We start from the raw sequence: 22,365 nt of genomic DNA, 5'->3' as shown, positions 1-22,365 counted from the left end.
ACAGCATGTCTGGTATTGAGAGCCAAAGGGGATCCTGTCAGCCCACTGTGGTGTACATCCTCTATGAACAGGGTCTCAGCTTGGCCTTTTTTTTTTCTCAGCATCCTGATTCATTGATCAACATTGCAATCTTATTTCTACCTGCTTTTTATATTTTACCTCCTATCCTTCCACTTTCTCTACCTCACTGTGTTGCACCCTAACTTAACTCCACAGCTCCCACTTTTTTGCTCCAGAAAGGAATTATCAATTTAGTACTAGAAGGCATCTTAGGGGCTGCCTAGTCCAATGTCTTTATTTTTTCATATGAGGAAATCAAGGCCCAGAGGAATGAATTGACTTGCTTAAGGTTATACAGGCCATGAGTCAAGTCTGTTGACTCCTGAATTTGACACTTCTCAATTACACCACACTGCCTCTATATAGGAGAATCATGGCAGCTCTCAGACTCTAATCCTTCTTTCTTTAGTATGGGAAGGACACACCATAAAACTAGGGAACAAAGAAGCAAATGTCATTGGGTTTCAATTATCAGAAAACATGAATCATATTTTCACTGAATTCCTGAACCTTAGTACATTGGAGCTGGAATGGTCCTTAGAGATTGTTCAGTCTAATTCTGTCATTTTATAGGTAAACTGTTTGAGCCCAAGAGAAATGAAGTGGTTTATCTGAGGTCACATGGGTGGTAAGTGACCAGAATCCAGGGGTTCCAGTTCTAAATCCAACACAATTTGCTTAAGAACTAATATTGTTGAAAAATTTGCTAGTTGAAATAGTTGAAAGTGTTTTAGATTGGAGTCAAAAGACATAAGTTGAATCCTACCTTTGTCAATTAATACTTATTAACTTAGGCTTGTTTATCCTCGAACAAAGACTGGATGACCACTTGTCAGGGGAAGCCTATTCAAGAATAGATTGGCCTCTAAGATTCCTTCCTTAGAGCATATAATGTACGATCTTGTTATTTTCTTGTTTGTCTATTTATTGATTTGAATTGGAGCTTCTCCTGTCTCTTTTGGTTGGATCCACAGGAGCCTCAGTTTAACTAGAATTGATGCCACAAGATGAACAGTGCCATTTTGTTTGTGAGCAAAAGGGGTCCCATCATGCATGGTGATCTCAATCTGTTTCATAGTCACTGTCTCCTTCAGGTGGTTGGTGGCATCTCTGCCTTGGTAGTGTTTTCCACCCACTGAAATCAGTAGCAGAATTTCAAGAAGTGCAAAACAATATACACAGCCTAGGTTAACTCTGAGGCAAGGAAAAAAGAATTAGGAATACAATTTTGTTCTATTTTTGCCAAATCAAATCTTTACTGAGAATGAGACTTGGCTCTGTGACTCTTCTCTGAGATCCTGTCCTAGAGGTAGATGCCAAGTGCACAAGGCTGTCACATTTTTCCTGTTAAGTGCCCCAGAGGAACTAATAGCAGAGAAAATAATTGATTATCGGAGGGGAGCATAATTGAAAACACAGTTATCATTTTTCTTCCTCTGTATAACCCTGGTAGATGTTGAGGTTCCAAACATCCAAAATGGGAGCTGAGACCAAAATGATTAACATTTATAATTACTTATTTTTCAAGTTTAGAGTCTATCCATTTGTTTTCTTTATAAAGTGTCATGTAAATTAAGGAATCTGTCTTAAAATCTGCCATGTGTAGTTAAGCCATTACCACTGCTCCAACTGTAATTAACACTTCCTGCTTCAAGAAACTCTAATTCCCTAGTGGGCAGCTATTTACTCTTACTTTGTTATCAAGCATGGAATCTTTAGCCACATGAAAAGACGTGGAGATTTTAAAAAAAAATAACAAATACATATTGAGCACTTACTATTCACAAGGTAAGAACTACAAGAAATGGAGAGTCAGGGGATAGAGAGAGCTGGCAATGGAGTCAGAAAGGGCTGAGTTCAGTCTCAAACCCTGACACATACTAATTATGTGAACACTAGCACATCATTTAACTTCTCAGCACACCAGGTCAAATCAAGTCAACAAGCATTTATCTAAGCACCTACTATGGACCAATCCTGAGAATACAAAGAAAGATTTTTTTTAAAGTCCCTATTCTTTTTTTTATATATATTTTTAGGCAATTGGAGTTAAGTGACTGGCCTAGGGTCTCACAGCTAGTAAGTGTCAAGTGTTTGGTCTGAAGCCAGATTTGAACTCAGGTCCTCCTGACTTCAGGGACGGTACTCTATCTACTGTGCCACCTAGCTGCCCCTAAAGTGCCTATTCTTAAAGAGGGTAGCTAGGCTTCTCAATGGATAGAGTCCAGGGCCTGGAATCAGGAATATTCATCTTCCTGAGTTCAAATGTGGCCTCAGACACTTACTAGCTGTGTGACCCTGGACAAGTTACTTAACCTTGTTTGACTCAGTTTCCACATCTGTAAAATTAACTGGAGAAGGAAATGGCAAAACATTCCAGTCACTTTGCCAAGAAAAACTTAAATGGGGTCATGAAGAGTTGGACAGGCCTGAAAAATGCCTGGACTGAACATAACAAAAAATCCTAAGTTCTTAAAGAGCTCCCATTCAGGGAAGCTAGGCAGGGCTGGCATTAGGAAATCCTGAATTCAGTTCAGCCTCAGATATTTACTGGCCCTATAACTCTGGGCAAGTGACTGTAACTCCTGTTTACCTTACTTTCCTCATCTATAAAATGAGAATAATAATAATAATAACACTTACCTCCTAGGGTTGTTAAGAGGACCAAATGAGATAACAATTATAAAGCACTTACCGTGGTGCCTCGTATGTAGTAAGCACTATATAAATGTCAGTTATCATTATTATTAATAGCATGACAACATGCAAACAACTATTTACAAGCTAGATATATCCAGGACTCAGTGATGATAAATTCAGAGGGAATGCACTGGTGCAGTCTCTGAGACCATAGAAGAGTTTATTGATATGCATTGGTGAAAGGAGTTTACACACTGGGAGTTCCCTCCATTTATGAAATCACAGGTCTGCTGTACAGAAATAACACAGATAGAGAGCTTGGGGCCCTGTGCTAAGATTCTTGGGATACCAAGACAAAAAATCAGTACCTCCTCTCAAGGAGCTTATATTCTTCCAAAGAGAAGGGGTACAAGAAATAAACAGCTAACTAAATGCAAAATACAGGCAAAGTAACAAAAAGCAGTTGCAAGAGGGGGTGAAAACATTCACAAATGGGGAGCTCCAGAGAGGCTTAGTGTAGGGGATCATTCAAGAAATGTGCTCTGAAGGAAATTAGGAATTCTCCGAGGCAGAAGAATATACCCCAAACATAGGGGACCACCAGTACGATTCACATGAGTTAAAAAAAAAAAGAAAAGAAAAAGAAAAGGTACAATGCCTGGTTTACTGGGCAAACCATTAGTCAATCCCTCACCTTCTCTGTTCCTTTACCTGTCTTGAAAAGAGCAGTAAGAGAGCATTTTTGTCTATTCAGAATTTTGAGCTCCTTGGATCAACAAAGAATATTATTTCCATTCTTTTTCTCTCTTTCCATTCTTAATAATGTTGGCCTTTACAAAGCTCGTTTTCTGTCTACCTGTGAAAATAAAACCTAATTTTTCTCCATGATTGGTCCAATTCTCTTCAGTCCATTAAAAAATACCAGTTCCATTCTGTAGCAATCCATGTGCAGAATGAACCCTGAGCTTCCCATCCTGTATTTTCTAGGTATTTTTGGTCAAATTAGTCTGTGTCTTAGAAAGAGAAGCCCAAGTCTTGCTTTGAGCAGAGAGGAAACCATCAAGGACTTCATTTGAGTGAACCTATAATATTGATTGATCCCTCCCTGGACAGAGGTCAGGGGAGGCAGAGGAGGGGAAATGGCTTTAGCATTGAGATTCCCAAGCTGGTGGGGATCAAAAAATATGGTTTGATCAATTCAAGCTCATGAACAAGGTAGACAACAGGATCATTTTACAAAGGAATAAACTGAGGCACAGAGAATTTAAATGGCTTATCCAAATTTACATAGTAAATATGTATGTGTTATTTTTAAATAGGTGAGGTCTAGGTTCAACACTTGATAGTTCTAGGCAGGTGACAGGGTGTCCACTGACGTAGATAAGAGCTAAAACAACTTCTCTCAGTGGGCCCATGAGTCCTTGCTTGTCTTCATATTCAGCCATAGTCTCACCTCCCAATTTCTTCTGATGTCCCTTCAGAAACTCCGTGCCACTCACTGTCCTCTAGGCAAGACCATGCAGCAGCTGATAAGCATGCAACCTCTGCATGCTGGTGCTTGATGCTGAAAGACTTGAGATCAAAATAGTGACCTTAGACTGACAACATGGCCCCTATCTTTACTTGAGCTGGGAACAAGAGGGCAAAGGAAGAGCTCACAGTGATTCTCATTAGGTCTGACTACTTCATATTTTAGTGTACCTTTCATAACTTTCACAATAAATCTTATTGTTTTGGTTATTTGTTTCTGTCTCATTTCCCTTACCAGACTTCTAAGTGTCTTGAGGGCAGAGAACATGTCTTATTCATCTTAGGCTCTCCCACACAGCTTCTCCTAGTTGTTGTTGAAGTCCTCCTTTCTGGGAAGCAAAACATTGTGTCTCCAAATTTCTGGGAAGGAGATTTGTGCCTTCAAATTCTTTAGCTATCTCATTCATCTCTCCACAAGGCATCCATATCCTTTCTTCCTCAATGGGTTCCCTTTTCCTTTTCTTTTTCTTTCTCCTGAGACACTTTCCCTTGCCCCATTAAAGCCCAAAGTGACAAATACATAATGACAGGTGGTACTCAGTCATTTGTTTAAGATTACTAAATTTAAAAAGGCTGCCATAACATCACCACCACTACTACCACCATCACTGCTGGCTTATATAACTCTTTCAGACTGTCAAAACACTTTATATACACTATAACATTTGATCCTGCAACAACCTGGGGAAGTTGGTGCCACAGTCATTAACATCCCCATATTACAGAGATCTTATGGGATTTGCCTATTGTCACACAGCTGGGTAAGTATCAAATGTTAGATTTAAAACTGGATCTCTGTTTATTCCAATTCCAATACTCTTTTGACTATACCAAACTGCCTCTCTCATAAAGGAAAGAATATTATATTTGTGGATATTGAAAACAAGAGTTCCAGTCTTGGTCCTGTGTATTAGTAATTGAAATATCTAGGATGTCACAAATCCCATAGACATTTTGAGCTTCAATTTTCCCATGTGTAAAATGGAGATAAGAATACTTATCTTCCTTACAGGGTTTTTATGAGGCTCAAATAATGATTATTCAATTTAATGAAGTTTGACAGGGATTTAACAAGCACCTACCTACTATGTGTCAGGTATTATGTTGAGTTCTAAGGAAACAGACATAACAAAACAGCTTCTCCTCTCAATAAGCTTACTTTCTACTTGCAGGGTAAGGTGCTTTAATCCCATATAAATATATGATGGTATTATTAATGTGAAGTCATTCAGATTTTATTTTTCTTACCTAAGGTTCTGCCTAATGCATATTTAAATTTGCTATAAAAAGTAAAAATCAGGAAAACTATACTATCAGTTTTCTAATTCAGGAGCCCAAAATGTGTGGAATATCTCATCAGTTCCTTTTGTGTTATCTACTTAAGACTTTTTGATCAGCCTCCTAAAGTGTTCCTAGCCATCTTGTTTCCCCACTCACTAATTGTGGACTCGTCTATTACTAATGTTGTTGTTCTTGTTCAGTCATTTTCAGTTGTGGTCCAACTCTTTGTGACCTCATTTGGGGTTTTCTTGACAAAGATAACTGCAGTGGGAGGCCAGATTTGAACTCAGGAAGGTGAGTCTTCCTGACTCCAGGCCCAGTACTCTGTGCATTATGGCACCACCTAGCTGTCCCCTATCGCTAATGACTCTGTACTTAACACTACAAGCTATTTCAGTTAGACTTCTCATGGCCCCTAGGCTGAGACTATAAAACTTGAAGGAACCTTAAAGATCATTTAATATAACTTTTCATTTTTCACAGAAGGAAACCAAAACCCAGGAAAGAGAAGTAATTGCCCACGTCCAAAGTCAAACGAACAAGTTAGTTCAGTCTTGAAAGTCCAATTTACAGTGGGCAGGTGCCCCAGAGGTCATAGTCCAGCCCCCTCATCTTACAGATGAGACAATTGAGGTCTAAGAGGACAAGTGATTTGTCACACAGCTGCGTGGGCAGAGCCAGATCAGAACCTAGGCCTTCTAACTTCCCCGTTATTCTCTGTTACATGATTCCACCTTTCTTCTACCTCTAACTTCTTTCCCCTAAAGCAGATTGTCTCCTTCTAAAGCTTCTAAATTAAAAAATCATGAACTAGACATCATTCTTGCTGATGTGAAGTGGCAACAAGCCACATCCTTATTCTTGTCCTTCGTTATGGCAATTCACTACTGGCATTTTTTTTTTGAAATACAAGATAGATTTTTAAACATCTAAATTGTATTGATAGTGATTCTCTAAAGAAAAATTAATCCACAAGAGTCTATTAAGTGCTTACAACAAGTACACATTTTTGTTTTCCAATTCAATTCAATTAGAGAAGCATGTATTGAGCTTCTGGTACTGTGCTGAGAGCTTTGGGGAGAGGGGGACTGAGACAAAAGAAACATTCTCTGCCCTCAAGGAATTTATATTCTACTTCATTCAGGGAGGCAGGGAACAGTCTATATATAGATAAATATGGACAAAATATGTACTAAGACAACACAAAATTATTAGAATGGAAATGAGAGAAACACTAGGAACTCTGGAGATCAGGAGATGGCTTCTGGTGGTTGCGGCCCCTGAACTGTACTTTGAAGGATGCAAGGAATCATTTCTGAGTGAGCACTAAGACATGAGGCATATTTTTGCTTGGTTTGTTTGGTTTTGTTTAAAAACTGTGATTTTATCTTTGTAAGGGGTTTCCTAGTGAAAGAACTCCTTATACCGTTGCAGACCTACAACTATGCTGAATCATATAGTCTTAGACCTAGAGAGTCATCTAAGGCACTGAGTGGTTAAGTGATATGTCCGACGTCACACAGATAAGCTGGACTTGAACCTAATTCTTCTAGATTATGAGACCAGCTCTCCATCCATTTTATCACACGGTCTTCTGTGAAGGTACAAAATCCAATTGTACTCAAATATCCAAGTGTATTTTTGCATACTTTCTTCTATCAATGTCAATTAAGTGAATATTTAACACTTGCAACGTAAAAACAGCCTCTAATAAAGCCCTTGCTATTCTGTCCAACCCCTCACCCCGACCTCCTTCCCCTTGGTAGGACTGAGGAGGAGGCTTCCCATTATGGCTCTATCAGGCAGACTAAAGCCCTCGACCAAAGTTTGCAGCTGGGAAATTCAGATTGTATGGGAGGAATAAGGATAAAAAGAGAAACAACCTAGTGCAGTGAAAGAGAGACTAGCATCTAGGGATCCTGCCTTCGGGACTGAAATTGAAAGGGACAGGAGGTCACAATATCTGAAGTAGAAACCGGAGTTCCCGATCCAGACCCGAATGGGCCCTTTAAAATCAAAAGCATAGCCCATTCTAGAATGTCTAAATGGAGATAAGTATACAAGTTCAGGAATCAAGGATTTGATACTGGCTGAGGAAAAAGGCATTGGGCTGAACAGATTTGAACTCAAGAAAATGAATCTTCCTGACTACAGGTCCAGCGCTCAATCTACCATGCCACCTAGCAGCCCTGCTTATGCAATAACCAAGAAAAAATCATTTAAAATCTCCAAGCCCTAATTTCTTCATCCATAAAGTGGAAAATAATAATAATATTAATAACAACGACAACAACAACAACAACTAACATTTATATAGTGCTTTAAGATTTGTAAAGTGTTTTATATATGTTATCTTATTTGGTCTACACAACTCTATGATGTAGATGTTGTTACAGTGGGCAGGTGCTTAAGCATGGAGAGTTCGGTATATCGTCTAGGTTCACACAGCTAAAGTGATTGAGACAGAATTAGAACTCATGTCTTCCCATTCTAAGTTCCACACTCTATGCCTCTAAGCTTAGCTGCCTTAGTTTTCCTCCAAACTTAGCTGCCTCCAAACAATGATTACAACAACAGCAATAACAATAACCATTGTCATCCAATAAAAACACATATACTTCTTACCATTCTAAAGATTTAAGCAGTGCATTTGACCAAAGGTCCATGTAGTCCTTATGAATGAATGAGACAGAGAAAAGAGAGAGAGAGAGAGAGAGAGAGAGAGAGAGAGAGAGAGAGAGAGAGAGAGAGAGAGAGAGAGATGTGGGCTAGATGGTAGTACAGTTAGGTGGATTAGGAACTAATTAGATGGCTAAACCTACCCTGAGAGTATTGTAACACAATTTATGGTTCAGGTTTAACTCAAGAGGTTGCTAGTAAAGTGCTCCTGGGAGCTGTCATTGGCTCTTTGCTATTTATCATTTTTATTAATGAAGTAAATTAATTCATAGATAGAATAATGGTCAAATTTGAGAAAAGCACAAAGCTTGGAGGCATAGATAACACACTACGTGAGGATCGAGCTTTTATTGACCAAATCTAATCAGATAAAATTTGATCAAGAGAAGTTCCAAGTAACTTATTTCAAATGTGATAATGTGTATTAAATGCCTTGCAAGTCTTAAAGCACTTTTCAAATGTTAAGTGTTATTAAATTGCCATAGTTGGGTTCAAAAATCCAATTTCATAAGTGCAAGATGGAGTAGATTTGACTGGAAAATATTAACACTTCATACCAAAAAAAAAAAGATTTCAGGATTCCCTTGGACTTCAAACTTGATATGTATCAAATGGCAGACAAAAAAAGCTAAGCAATATTTGGTGGATTAAGGCAGTCATGACATCTAAAATGTGAGAGGTCACAGTCCTGCTCTATTCAGCCCTGGTCCAGTAGCATCTTTAGTAATGAATTCAGTTCTAGGCACTGTATTTAAGACTGCTTGTGATGACAAAATCATGAATCCTAGCAGAGTTAACATTGACATGAGATGGGAAGATGCATTTAGTTTTCCATCTCTACTGGTGGAAGAAGAACTCACATGGCTCAAAATCCTGAAATGTTGAACTTTATCATCAGCATCATCATCATTTGGATCAATCAATCAACAAGCATTTCCATGACTATCAAGTGTCCAAAACCTCACATTTAAAGGAGTTCCTTGGCACTGGAGATACAAAGGCAAAAGGAAAAGTGTGAGCTCTGGAGAAACTTACATTCTAGTTGGAGATGGGGGAGCAAGTTGGGCAACATGTACATATATAGATGAGTGAAAAATACACATAAAGTAGATACATGGTGTTTGATGTAATATGGAGGGCACTAGCAGCTAGGGTTATCAGGAAAGTCATCATGTAGAGTGTGGAACTTGAACTGATTCTTATAGGAAACCACAAATTCTAAGAGGTAGGAGGAGGAGGAAGTACTTTCCAGGAATGGAATATGCTTGTACAAAGACAAAGTCACAGCATGAATGATGTATTGTCATGTATGAAGAAGTGTAAGGCCAGCTTGGCTGAACTGTCTGAGTAAGGGAGTAGTGTTTAATGAGACTGGAAATATAGGTTGGGACCAGGTTGTAAAGGACTTCGAATGTCAGACAGAGGTGTGTGTATTTGTTCTGACAAGGAATGGGGAGAAACTGGAGTTTACTGAGTAGGTGAGTGACATGGTCAGAGGTATATTTTAGGGAGATTAGTTTTGCAGTTGAATGAAGGCTGTTTTAATAGTCTCAGTAAGAGGTGATGGGTGCCTGAAAAGTAAGTGGAGAGAAGGGGAAAATGTGAGCAAGAAGGGGACAAATAAAAAAAAGGATGAGTGAGGAGCTGAGGAAAATGCCAAGGATGTAAATGTGGGTGATGGCATTATCAACATATATTGTTGTTATTTAGTCATTTTCAGTCATGTTTGACTCTTCATGACCCCATTTAGGGTTTTCTTGGCAAAGATACTGGAGTGGTTTGTCATTTCCTTCTTCAGGTTATTTTTACAGATGAGGAAACTGGGGCAAATAGGGTTTGGTGACTTGCCCAAGGTCATACAACTAGTAAGTGTCTGGAGCCAGATTTGAACTCAAGAAAATGAGTCTTCCTGACACCAGGCCTGTCATTCTATCCACTGTGCCACCTAGCTGTACTCCATAAACAGATATAGTGGATGTTATTATCTATTACAATATATTTTAGTGCTATGTAATCTAGCATATTGCTGCCTCAGATTTCTGGATGGTGGCTGGCTCTTCTTTGGTCTGTTCTGTTCATAGCCGGTGTGTATTTCATACACATTGGAGGAAGGAAATGATGACTGAGAGAAATAAGAAAAGTAACATTGATATGTGAGTTATGAGTATGCAATATAAGGGGTATGAGATTTTTTTTAATATTGGATAAAATATGCAGAACAAAGTCTGCTAGATTTTAATTATTTCCCTTGCCCCCTGCAATCTAGTTCTATAGATCAGTAACTGGCTATGATCGAGTATACTTATTCAGACCAACTTTGGGACATTACAGAATAGGTCTTTCTGCATTAGAAAGATTCAAGCTTTGCTACAAATATTTAAAGAAACAATCACTACTTCCCCAGGAATATTATCTTCAGCAGAATTATAAATGGATGACATCATTCCTATGTCAAGCACAAGGTGGATGGGAAGAAAGAAAAGATGTAAGATTCTCTCTCCATAACAGTAGTTCACCAGGGAAAGCAACTTTGCTCATATGAAAGGGAGCTTTAGAACCCTGTGGGAGTCAACACATTCATGTCCCTTGGTTTGATGTTATGGGTTCATGGAGGTTGTTTCTTTCCTTCCATCATGGGAAGATCCATCTTAGGTGGCCTGAACGCTGCTGGGTCTTCTGCAATTCTAGTAGCCTGAACCTGAATGATCTCCATTGGTTATGGCTTCTAAGTACCTCTGTAGGACTGGACACTGAAACCCAAGTCAGATTTCTGAAGGGTTCTTGGTCTTGGTCCAAAAAGGCTTCATTTTTCAGATGAGGGTTTGTCTCTATTTCCATTTCCAGAGTCCATGCTGCTGATATCTAGGCCAGGTAAGGAAGTAGAAGATCCATGAGTAAACCGCCTCTAGGCTTTTGCTTGGGAGAAGAATGGGGTGTAATACTTGGAGAAGACTGTGATGAAGCAGTCAGTCTCTCTTTTTTTGTCATTTCTCCATTTTGTAACTTCAGTTTATGAACTGCCTCTGCCACATGGTGGTACTTGGTTTCTTCTGTGGTGAGGCCTTTATGGGGAGTGTATCCTGCGTCTATCAACCCTGCCTACTGTCAAAGCGCTGGATGCTCTCTTGTGTCTGTTCAGGCACATCTGGCTCTCTGGATGATGCCATGAAAGACTGTGATCCAGGTGTTTCTCTAGATAGATATCCAGAACTCTGATTCCCAAGATGAAAGTTACGCAGATAGGACAAAGATGTCAAAAAGAAACATTTGCAGCTAGTGATGAACTAGCAAAGAGTGCCAATCAGCTCTCATGCAGAGGCTCTACAGACAGTTGGGTTTCTGTAAGGAGGGGGGTGGGTCGAAGGGAAGGGGGTAGGAAGAGACCATCCACAGCCCGAGGCTCCACCCTGGACAGCAAGCTGAGACTAATGAGGTTCCAGGCCCTCACCACTCCCTAAGTGCTGAAGCACGGGGTGAACCGAGGCCATGACACAAGCAGCGTCAAGACCCAAACGGACCTCAGCTAGGAGAAGTACAGTGAAGTCTGGGGTATGAGATATTGATGTGTGCAATATGAGGTATGTAATAACAGCTGATCATGAGATAGAAGAGTCCACCTTAATAGTTATTTAATTAGAGAAGAAGACTTCATGGAGAAGGCAACATTTGTGAAGATCCTTTAAGGGAAAATTGGTGGATTTGACCAAATAGGGCATCTTAGGTGGAGAGAGCAACCAGTGAAAAGGTCTGATTGGCAGGCAATGAAACCAGGGACCATTAAAAGAGATGAGTTGGACAGTCCATTAAAAGAAATAATAGCCTGTTTCTCCATGAAAGCTTTTAAAAGGGAATTGTGCACTCTTACATCTACATAAACAGTCATATCTGAAGAATTAAAGGTCAGCTTTAAACTAGAATAATAGGATGTAGGTTAAAAAGGACTAGCTGTTTAGAAGGCTGATTGAATCCAGACCAGACCACATGACCAGCCAGCACCCTGTGGAAATCCCGAAGACCATGAGAGCAAGAAACAGAAAATGTTACCGCTCCTATAAGTTTCCTTTTTCTCTCTGAGACACTTCTAGCCCAGCTTTTAGAAATGCTCTTTTCAGCAGTTTTATATTTCTTAGTCAACAATTATTAATGCGCCAAGTTCGCACTTACAACCAGATGAAGAAAGATCATGCTGCAGAGAATCAGGTAGTGTCCAGTTGTCCACAGACTACATAAAAAATGAGAAGGCGTGGTTTTGTGTACAGTTTTTCTTGATACTGATCCTCAGCTCTTTTCTATGGATTCCGTCCTGCTCACCACTAGATGAATCATAGGATGAGATTTAACTACTCAAACTGTGATGGAAAATATAGACTGTGACTTTCTGATCAAGGTAATGGGAATAACTCAAAACATACAAGTCTTTTTGTGTCCTCTCTGTCTGTTTCTGTCTTTCTGTCTGTCTCTCTCTACATATACATAGATACATATATAGTATGGCTGAATATAGTTATTTTTAAACATAAACAATATGTTTTAATATATGTAATATAATACATATATATTATATTATTTATTATATATGCTATTAAAGCAATACTGAGCACTGAATATACAAAGACAAAAGTGAAGCGTTAGCTCCTGATGAGCTTATAGTCTATTTGGGGAAGACAACATGTACATATAATGGATAAGTAAAAATACATATATACAGTAGATGCAAGGAATTTGGGAGAGTAGATAAGATACTAACAGCTAAGATGATTAGGAGAGTCTTCTTGCAGAAGGTGGCCCTTGAACTAAATCTTAAAGGAAACTACCAATTATAAGAAGTAGGGGGAAGACACAGTACATTCCATTATCTCTATTATATAATATTAATATATGTTACATGATATGTAATATATTTGTGTGTATTTGTATTTAAAAATTACTATACATATCAGAAATCACTAATCCAAATACATCTATAATTACAGAGACAGGGTGGCATAGTGGATAAGAAGCTGGTCCCAGTCAAGAACAACTGTGTTTAAGCCCTACCTCTCATACATAATGAATGTCTGACCTTGGGCAAATCCCTTATCCTTTCAGTGTCCCTCTCAGGGCAAATCCCCAAGACTCCAAGTTGCAGAACAGTTGCTGTTGTGAATTGATAGGGGATACGATTCCCCAGAAATGCCTTACACTAATGAAATCACAGATCTAGTCAAAGAAGAAATTTTAAAAATTCTACTTCCCCCCAAGCCTTATATTTGCTTGATTTTTCAAAAATATGTGGAGAAACAACTTTGAAACCATATCCTGTGAGAATTGTATGCAGGAATGAAGGATGATTAGCCCGGAGAAGAGACTTAAAGGGGTATGTGATCACCAATTTCAAATATTTAAAGTTTGGGACAGGGAAGAAAGATTAACCTTTTTCTGCTTGACCCTGGGGAGCAGAATAAAGATGAATGAGTAGAAGTTGCAGGGAGGCTGATTTTGGATTCCATTGGGAAGACAGTTCAAACTGTCTTCCTCAATATAAGTAAAAATCTTCTCAGCTCAGTGGAGCTGTCCAAAGTAAAATGTGCTTCCCCACTGTGTAGTGAATTCTCTCATTGGTTGTATTCAAGGGGACAGTGAGTCTGTAGTTTGCGGGATATCTGGAAGGGATTTATGCTCCAGGTAGATGTTATGCTAGATGACTTCTAAGATGTCACCCAACTCAAAGCAAAAGTTCTATGATTTTAACAAGTACTTACGCTTGTGTCGTTCGCCTAATAAATTATGTTAGACACAGTGAGGAACTCTAATCTCATTATAGGAACAAGATAACATCACAAAGGAAAAAAGAGACTTGATGCTTCATAGTTATCAAGATAACACAAGAGGAAGAAAGGCAGAACAAGGTAATAAAGAGGAGATATTGTCTCTCGGAGTTCAGAGAAGGGAGGCATCATATCAGTAGAATTGTCAGAGTTATTTTACATAGCATCACATTACAGACGCTTGGTTGGGTTTGTGAAATGTCATAGAGGACCTTGAGTAGTATTGGATGCTAACAAAAGAAGATATTTGCTGGTGGTCTTGGAGGAAATCTCAACAGTTTGCATGCTAAGAGCAGAAGTGAGAAGTCCCCTGCTGAGTGAAAAGCATGCTTTCCTGGCTACCTTTATGGAAAGAGATTTAGCCTGTTCTCTGGAGCTATACTACCTTGACATTGATTAGAGAATAATCTCTTAAATGTTATACTAAGTTGTTGAATGAATTGGTAAATTAAAAAGCATTTATCAAGCACATACCGTATACCAAGTACTATGATAAGCACCAAGGAAACAAATTACAAAAGCAAGAAAGCCCCTGCCTTCAAAGAGCTCATATTATGATAAGGGGAATAATATACTTAGGAGGGTTCAGTGGTAGCAAAAATGTCAAGGTCTAGGAGTCCCTAGGGTATTGTGAAAGGGTCCATTGCAAGGATCTGGGACAAACTGAATGTCTGCTAAAAGCCTACTCTAATGCTTCATCATGTCACTGGAGGTGACACTTGGCTCTCAAAAGCTGTGCCAATGAAGCATAGATGTGATCTAATTTGAGTAGCATCCAGTGGAACTATCACTTCCTGAATTTCTGGTCACTATATTTCTATCAACGCAGTCTAAGGTCAAATTAGCTTTTGTGACTGCCAAATCACAAGGCACCAAGTCAATTTCAACTTATGGAGTGGAAACAAATAGAATCACATAAGCCCAGGAAATTCCATTTATCTTTCTCTCATGAAACAAAAATGGAAATTAGATAGAGAAGAGAAAATGAGAATTCCATCTCCTGTAAACAGTTGGAATAGCCATTGAATTGTCTCCATTCAAGAACTTATGATAATATGCTCATATTCCCCCACAGAACACCAGAAAAATGTCCAAATATTTTCCTGCCACAGTCTCATCCTTATCATGGTCCAATTGGACCATTGTTCCATTGGGCTGGAACACAGAATTGGAATAACCACTCCATTCAACCTTTCTAGTGTGTGCATGTTAGTCAGGGCATGTTCCTATACAGTATCACAAGGCCTTGCTCTTCTCCAAGACTAGAAAAGGCAAATGTTGGAGCCTGGCATAAATTTCATTCCTGAGGAGACAATGAAGGAAAAGAGGAAGAAAAGATTATTCTTCCTTCTGACACTTGCCTTATGAATTTTCTCCAGAGCAGAGAAGATGGCAACAGTAAATAATTTATAAGTTTAACCTTTCATCTTAATTTCTATTCCTATTCTTATCTCTTCTCAAAGTATGATCTTGTGAAATGATGTGCCCCCACTATCAAATGAACTTGGATTTTTTTATTTTTATTTTTAGATAGGGATAGTGACTGGACCTTTGTTCTCATGAGTAGAGGGAACTCATAGAGACAAAAAAACCCCTGCCTCTTCCAAAGGAGATTGCCACCTTCTCTGCAGCTTATAAACTGAGTACTAAGAGAGTACTAAGATGTTAAATAATTTGTCCAGGGTCACACAGCCAATAGATGCCAGAAGCAGGATTTTAATTCAGCTCTTCCAGACCTTGAAGTTACACCATATTGCCTTTTGTTTTATTAAATATGCTTTTATTCACCATCCCATGTTGCCTCTCTTTGATTAAATATCAATAAATGCGAAGCTGGATGGGATAACTAACATTTCAGAACAACAGAATTAACAAAAATATTTTCAACAGGCTAGCACGATATGATCATTTGAATAAGATAAAATGTAACTGAGATAAATGTAAAGGCCCAACTTGGTTTAAAAACATGAACTTCATGAGTACAAAAAGGGAGAGACATAGGTAGCCAGGATTTTAAGTGAAAAATATTCTTGATGTTTTGATATTTCACAAGCTTGATATGAGTCAGCAGTATTATAAATTAGCCAACATAGTTAATGTGATCTTAAAGTGAATTAATAAGAGCCCAGTGTCTAGAATGAGGAATATGAAAGAACTGCTTTACCCTTCTCAAGTCAAATCACAGCTAAAATATTGGCTTCAGTTCTAAGTACCGTCTTTTAGGAAGGATGGTGACAAGTTGGAGAATATTTAGAGGAAGATGACCAGGAAAAATTATTGGAGCTGAAAAGTATGTTTTCCAAGAACTAGTTGAAGGAACTTGAGATGTGAAAGTAGCAAAGATAAGACTTAAAAGGGACATGGTAGTTTTCAATAATTGGAAGGCTGTCATGTGGAAAATGAAATAGATTTGTTCTGCTGGGCCTCTGAGGACTTCACTAGGAAAGATGGTTGCAAGTTGCCTAGAGGCAGATTTCTAATCCTTGTAAGTATAAACTTCTGGGTAATTAGAGCTGTTGAAAAGTAGAAGGAATGACTTGGCAGAAGTCAACAAGCAACAAGCATTTTATTACGTGTGTACTATATGTTAGGCACTGTGTTAAATGCTAGAAGATGGTAGGTTCCCAGTCATCTTCCTGCAGATATTAAAAGATAACTTGTTGGGAATGTTGTAGGGTGGATTTCTGTTCTGGTATGGATTGTCCTAGATGACTTCTGAGGTCTAGTCCACTCTGAGATTCTATCACTGTGATTTGATTACTTGAAGTATTATGTTTGTAGCCCTGCCCACTGTCATAGGTTCAGAGGGTTAATAAAAGCACAGTTAGCAGAGATGACCCTTGAATGTAAGGATGTCTGGTAAGCCACAAAACTCTGGGAATACAGATTCAGTAGGCTGGATGGTATTCCTCTAGCATCCTCTTAACTCTTCCTACTGATAACCCTGTGCCTAAGCCATCAATTTCAGCTTTTCCCCGTCTCAAATTCTATATGTTCTTTGTCCCAAAGACTCTCAATCTAGTTCATTTCCTCCAGGACTAGTCTAGTTAGTATGGCTTATCCTCTAGTTCATTACCTCCCCAACTTCCCCCAGCAGCACACACACACTAACTCAAATTGTTGGTGCCTTGGAAGCTGTCTCAAAGCTGTCAGTCCTGCACAAATGCCCTTTCTCTCTCCTTAATATATAAATCCTAATCTACGATTAACATTGATGGAAAATTGAAATATATAAAACAGAACCAGAAATGTAATTGGAATAAATACAAATGATCTTCTGAAATGGTTTTAATTGGAAATCATTGTTCACCAGTATTGCAGTACTTCACTAGAGAAATAATTGATATTCATAATGCTGACCCCTAGGCAAGGCAAAGATACTAAAGCCCTCTTTGAGTTACCAAAGGAAAATGAAATTGTAAGTAACTGAGAGAGAAAATTCAAAGCCTGAGGGCTCCATACTTAACTCAGGGATGAGGGCAATTGCTTACCAACCTGTCAAGAGCCAGTTAGTCTGTAAACATTTATTAAGCAGCTATGATGTGTCAGGCCCTGTGCTAATCACTGGGGATAGATGGAAAAAGAGGCAAAAAGTCACTCCCCTCAAAGAGCTCACAATAGAAGGTGGGAGCACACTCAACAAGTTAATAAATGTGTACTTGTTGGGTGATTTTTCTATCAGGCCCAAATCTTGGTGACCACTTTTGAGGTTTTCTTGGCAAAGATACTAGAGTGGTTTGTCATTTCCTTTTACAGCTCATTTTACAGATGAGGAAACTGAGGCAAACAGGGTTAAATGACTTGCCCAGGGTCACACAGCTAGTAAGTGTCTATGGCCAGATTTGAACTCAGATCTTCCTGACTCCAGGCCCAGCACTCTATCTACTATGCCACCTAGCTGCCCTGTAAATATGTACAAACAAGCTATATACAGGATAAATAGGTTAGAGAGGGAAAGCATTGGAATTAAGAAGGTTTGGGGAAGGCTTCCTGTAGGAGGGTGGGATTTTAGTTGGAAATTAAAGAAAGCCTGGAAAGCCAGGAAGCTGAAAAGAGGAGAGAGAGCATTCTAGGTATGGGGGACAGCCAGATAAAGTGCTGGGAGCTGAAAGAAGGAGTATAATGTTAGTGGAACAGCCAGAAGGCCAGTTACTGAATGGAGGAGCACATAGTAGGCAGAAAGGTGAAGAGGAGAAGGGGCATTGTTAGTATGAACAATTCCCCAAATTAACAGGATCATCAGAAACTATAACTTCAGCACCTACAAAAAGGAAGAGGTTGAGGGGAAGTTAGTGTGGTGAAAGCACAAAAGGGGTAACACTACTGGAAACGCAACAGTGCAGGAAGTAGGGTGGATACATTTTACATAGGTAGATACCCACCAAGAAACAAGGCATGAGCATAATAGCAATTAGTCAACCAGCAGCCACTGAAGGTGATAATAATAGCTAAGAGCTCTCATTTATATAGTGCTTTAAAGTTTGTAAAGAACTCTGCGTGTTAACTCCTTTGATCCTCAACAATACTGTGAGGTAGGTGGTATTGTTATACTGTATTTTACAGATGAGAAAACTGAGCCAAAGGGAGATTAAGTGACCTGCCCAGGGTCACAAAGCTAGTTGGTCATCTGGGGCTGGATTTGAAGTCAGATCTTACTGACTCCAAGTCCAGAGTAGCTGTTCTTAGTTATTTTCCAGGCAGAGTCATTTAAACCACCATTAAAGCAGGGTCTGATGCTGGTGATCATTACATCAATGCATGTGATTCTGGGAAAGCCAGGGTGATTATATTATGCCAAGGCAGCGGATTTTGTGGCTGAGTAATTGATGCCAGGGTCACCAATCTAGGGAGATCTTAAGAGTCTGTCTTTCTCTGTCCTAATGGAAAAATCAAATCATCCTCTCCCTGGGGTGTCCTTCCCTAGAATTAAGAACCAATGAAGTGTGTCTTGTATGTTGTTTTTGGAGGAAACAGGGAACCCACTGTAGAGCTTCTGTTGTGAAATAAACTATACAGTTATCCCCTCCACTTTACAGCTTTCCCTGTTGCGGTTTTGATATATCATGGGTCAGCATAAGAAATTAAAAGGCATTTTTTAGGGGAGTATTGTGGAAGCTGCGATGACATGTGAAGGCCAGCGGATGACACAGAAAAAGCTTAAAAACCTAGAAATGCACAAAATATTTGTATAGTATTGTATAACATCAACGTACTTTATCTTTTAATACTGTAAACACCCTATAAAAAAGATAAAAAATTCAGACTTCTTGTGTGGTATGAAGGGAGGGCTGAAACGCTTTACTTGGATTTTCCAGATCATGGGGGCACCACACCCCTAACCCCAGAGATGTGGAAGGGATAACTGCAGGATAATTGTAACATCAGTCAGTCAGTAAACATTCATAAAGTGCCTATTACATGCAAGACACAGTACTATTGAAAAGAAAGACAGTCCTTGCCCTCAAGGAGCTTACAGTCTAATGGGGAAGGCAACAAACAAAATGAAAAGGGAGAGTGAAGAAGGTAGTCCACCCCAATGGAGAAGTCTCAAAGTAGTGTAGCTGGTGGGAAGTGAAGAATGTTATTTAGAATTTTGGCATACTTTAATTATATTCTAATTATTTGAAAATAATTCTATAATAAAAACTTCTGTCTTGGTACCTCTATTAGAAAAGGAACTGGATCATTTAGAGTACCTAATTCTCAAACTATATTGGAAAATAGAGAGCATATGTGTGTGTCTATATATACTGTCTATTATCTATTTTATAGATGCTCTCTTACACACACACACACACACACACACGTAGAAAGAGAGGGGAAGAGTGAGAGAGAGAGAGAGAAGAGAGAGAGAGAGAGCGAGAGAGAGAGATTTTGTCCCCCTCTGCCTTGTAGACACAGTGCCAATTCCACAGATAGACAATCTTTAGAGAGGAAGTGAATGCCCTCAGAGAAAGTCATGCCAACATCATGCTGATGTCAGGAATATCTAGTTCTGTGTTGCTTGTTCTGGAGGGGATTCTTAGATTTGAGCTAATTTACAACAGGCAGGACCAGAAAATTTCATATTTGGGAACGATTCTGAGGGATAGGAGAGAAGGTCAGTGAGAAATATTCCATTTAATTACCTTTTTATGCCATCCTGTCCCTAGCCTATGTTCTCTGCACCTCTTAGTTGACATTCTCCCTTTATGTCTTATGCATATATGCCTTTTCTTATTACCATTTAACTCTTTGGGTATATCAGCTTTGCCTCCCAAATTGGATTACAAATTTCTGGAGGGCTAGGATCCTACATCATTTTTCTTTGTGTCCTGCCTTTTCACCCTCACATCAGCATCTAAATATAGTAGGTGTTCAAGAAATTGTTTATTTTTTGATAAACTTTAATTACATCAGCACATCTGTGGGTAATGAGTAGAGCTTAACCTAACATTCTCTTGCAGTAGCAGTGGGACATAGTGAATAGAAGGCTTGCCCTGGGGTCAGGAAGGCTGAGGTTTGAGTCCAATGACACATACTAGCTGTGTGACCCTGGCCAAAATACTTACCTTCTTGGTGCTCAAGGCAACTTTCTAAGGTTATGGGTATGGATGGAGCAGCTAGGTAGCACAGTGGATAGAGCATAGAAGTTGGAGTCAAGAAGACATCGGTGTGAAGCCTGCCTCAGACAGATTTACTAGCTGTGTAATGCTGGGAAAATCACTTAATCACTGTTTGCCTCAGTTCCTTCATCTGTAAAAAAGGAGATAGTAATACCTCACAAGGTTGTGATCTAATGAGCTAATATATGTTAAATGCTTTGTAAACCTTATAGCCCTATATAAATAGTAGCTATTATGTTTATTGTTTGTTAGGTGCCTTTTCCTCCACTTATGAGTTTGGTTTATTTCAGAACTAACAGTTGTTATAATCCATAGTCTATTATTATTATTATTATTATTATTAGCATTATCTGTAGATTTTACAAACACATTGAGAGTTCTGAACATTGGTAAAATCAATAGATCTGGACTAAAAAATACTGCATGTGGGTTTGTATCTCTGTGTATGTTACAGAAAGGGAGAAGAGAAAGATCAAGAGGGAAGAAAATGGAGAAAAAGAAGGAGAAAGGAGAATGATCTTTAGATGTGTACCTTTTCCCCCCTCCATGTGCATACTTGAAGAGTAGCTTCATTAATATTTAGTGAAATGAGTTATACCATTACAAATAGGTTGATTAGGTCTCTTTTTAATGTCTTGAGTTCATTCAGGGCCCCATTCAGACACAGTCCTGGGAAAACCTTTATTTATGTCTACAAATAAAGGGTAAATGTGACCCAGAACTTATATTTTTTATTTAGATATCTTTCTGACAGTGTTTGATGAAAACCAATATGTCAAAATGATGGCTTTAAGGACCATTATTCCAACAAACCATTTTTTTCTTCTTCTTTCTTTCTGACTCACCAAGCCTCCTAAGGCCAGGCTTTTGTCAGGCATCATTAAAATGTTGTTTCTCGTTTGTGGACATTGGGTACACGATTCACTGTCTGGGTGACTCAGCCCTGTTGCCATTTCTATACTTAGCATTTAGAGATTTTCATCTTTGGAAATCTCTCAGTTGTGTTATTTTAAAGTTAGCAGCCTGGGATAGACCAGCCACTAGCAGCATGATTTACTGGTTCAACCTTTAAATTTGAAATATCAAGATGCCTTGGAGCCAGAGGTTCAGACTCTAGGGGTCAAATATGTCTGGTCATCTTTATGGTATAGGTAAACTAAGAGAGAATTGTCCCAGGGAAAGAGAGTGTATTTCTAATGAGACCGTTATAAAGTATTTCAGGTGGTTTGGGGTGGGGGGAAAAGTGACAAAATTAGAATGATTTTTATCACTCAGAGAGTGCAAAGTGGTCATTGGGTGGGTGGGGGAGTTGTTGTTGTTCAATGTCAGATTCTTTATGACCCCATTTGGGGTTTTCTAGGCAAAGGTACTGGAATGATTTGCCATTTCCTTTTCCAAATAATTTTTCAGAAGAGGAAACTGAGGCAGACTGGGTTAAGTGATTTGCCCAGGGTCACACAGATAGTAACTGTCTGAGTCCAGGTTTGAACTCAGGAAGATGAGTCTTCTTGACTTCAGTCCCAGCTCTGTATCCACTGTGCCAGGCATAGTAAATTCTAAGCTGAAAGATTTAGTTTCATGTTGACAAGCTGATAAAGTTTTGGCAAATATAAGAACACAGAATATCCATAAGATCATAAATTTAGGGTTGAAAGAAAAGTAGGGCTCATCTAGTCCAAATCCCTTCATTTTAGGAATGAGGAGACTGTAATCCAAAAGAAGTCAGGTGATTTTTTTTTCCAGGTTAAGAGTAGCATAAATGA

The 22,365-nt window shown here is 38.9% G+C and overlaps 1 protein-coding gene and 1 pseudogene across 2 annotated transcripts in view; one reads left to right on the top strand and one right to left on the bottom strand.

Moving 5' to 3' along the window:
• DLG2 (discs large MAGUK scaffold protein 2) overlaps positions 1–22,365 on the top strand; it is a 1,818,644-nt gene that overhangs the window by 77,134 nt on the left and 1,719,145 nt on the right. The gene's annotated exons all lie outside the window — the stretch shown is intronic.
• LOC110213357 (putative monooxygenase p33MONOX pseudogene) lies at positions 10,742–11,434 on the bottom strand (annotated as a pseudogene).

This window comes from Phascolarctos cinereus, unplaced genomic scaffold (assembly GCF_003287225.1).
Source record: "Phascolarctos cinereus isolate Bilbo 61053 unplaced genomic scaffold, phaCin_HiC Scaffold_726;HRSCAF=1367, whole genome shotgun sequence".
NCBI lineage: Eukaryota > Metazoa > Chordata > Mammalia > Diprotodontia > Phascolarctidae > Phascolarctos > Phascolarctos cinereus.
This window is presented reverse-complemented; position numbering and strand designations above follow the sequence as displayed.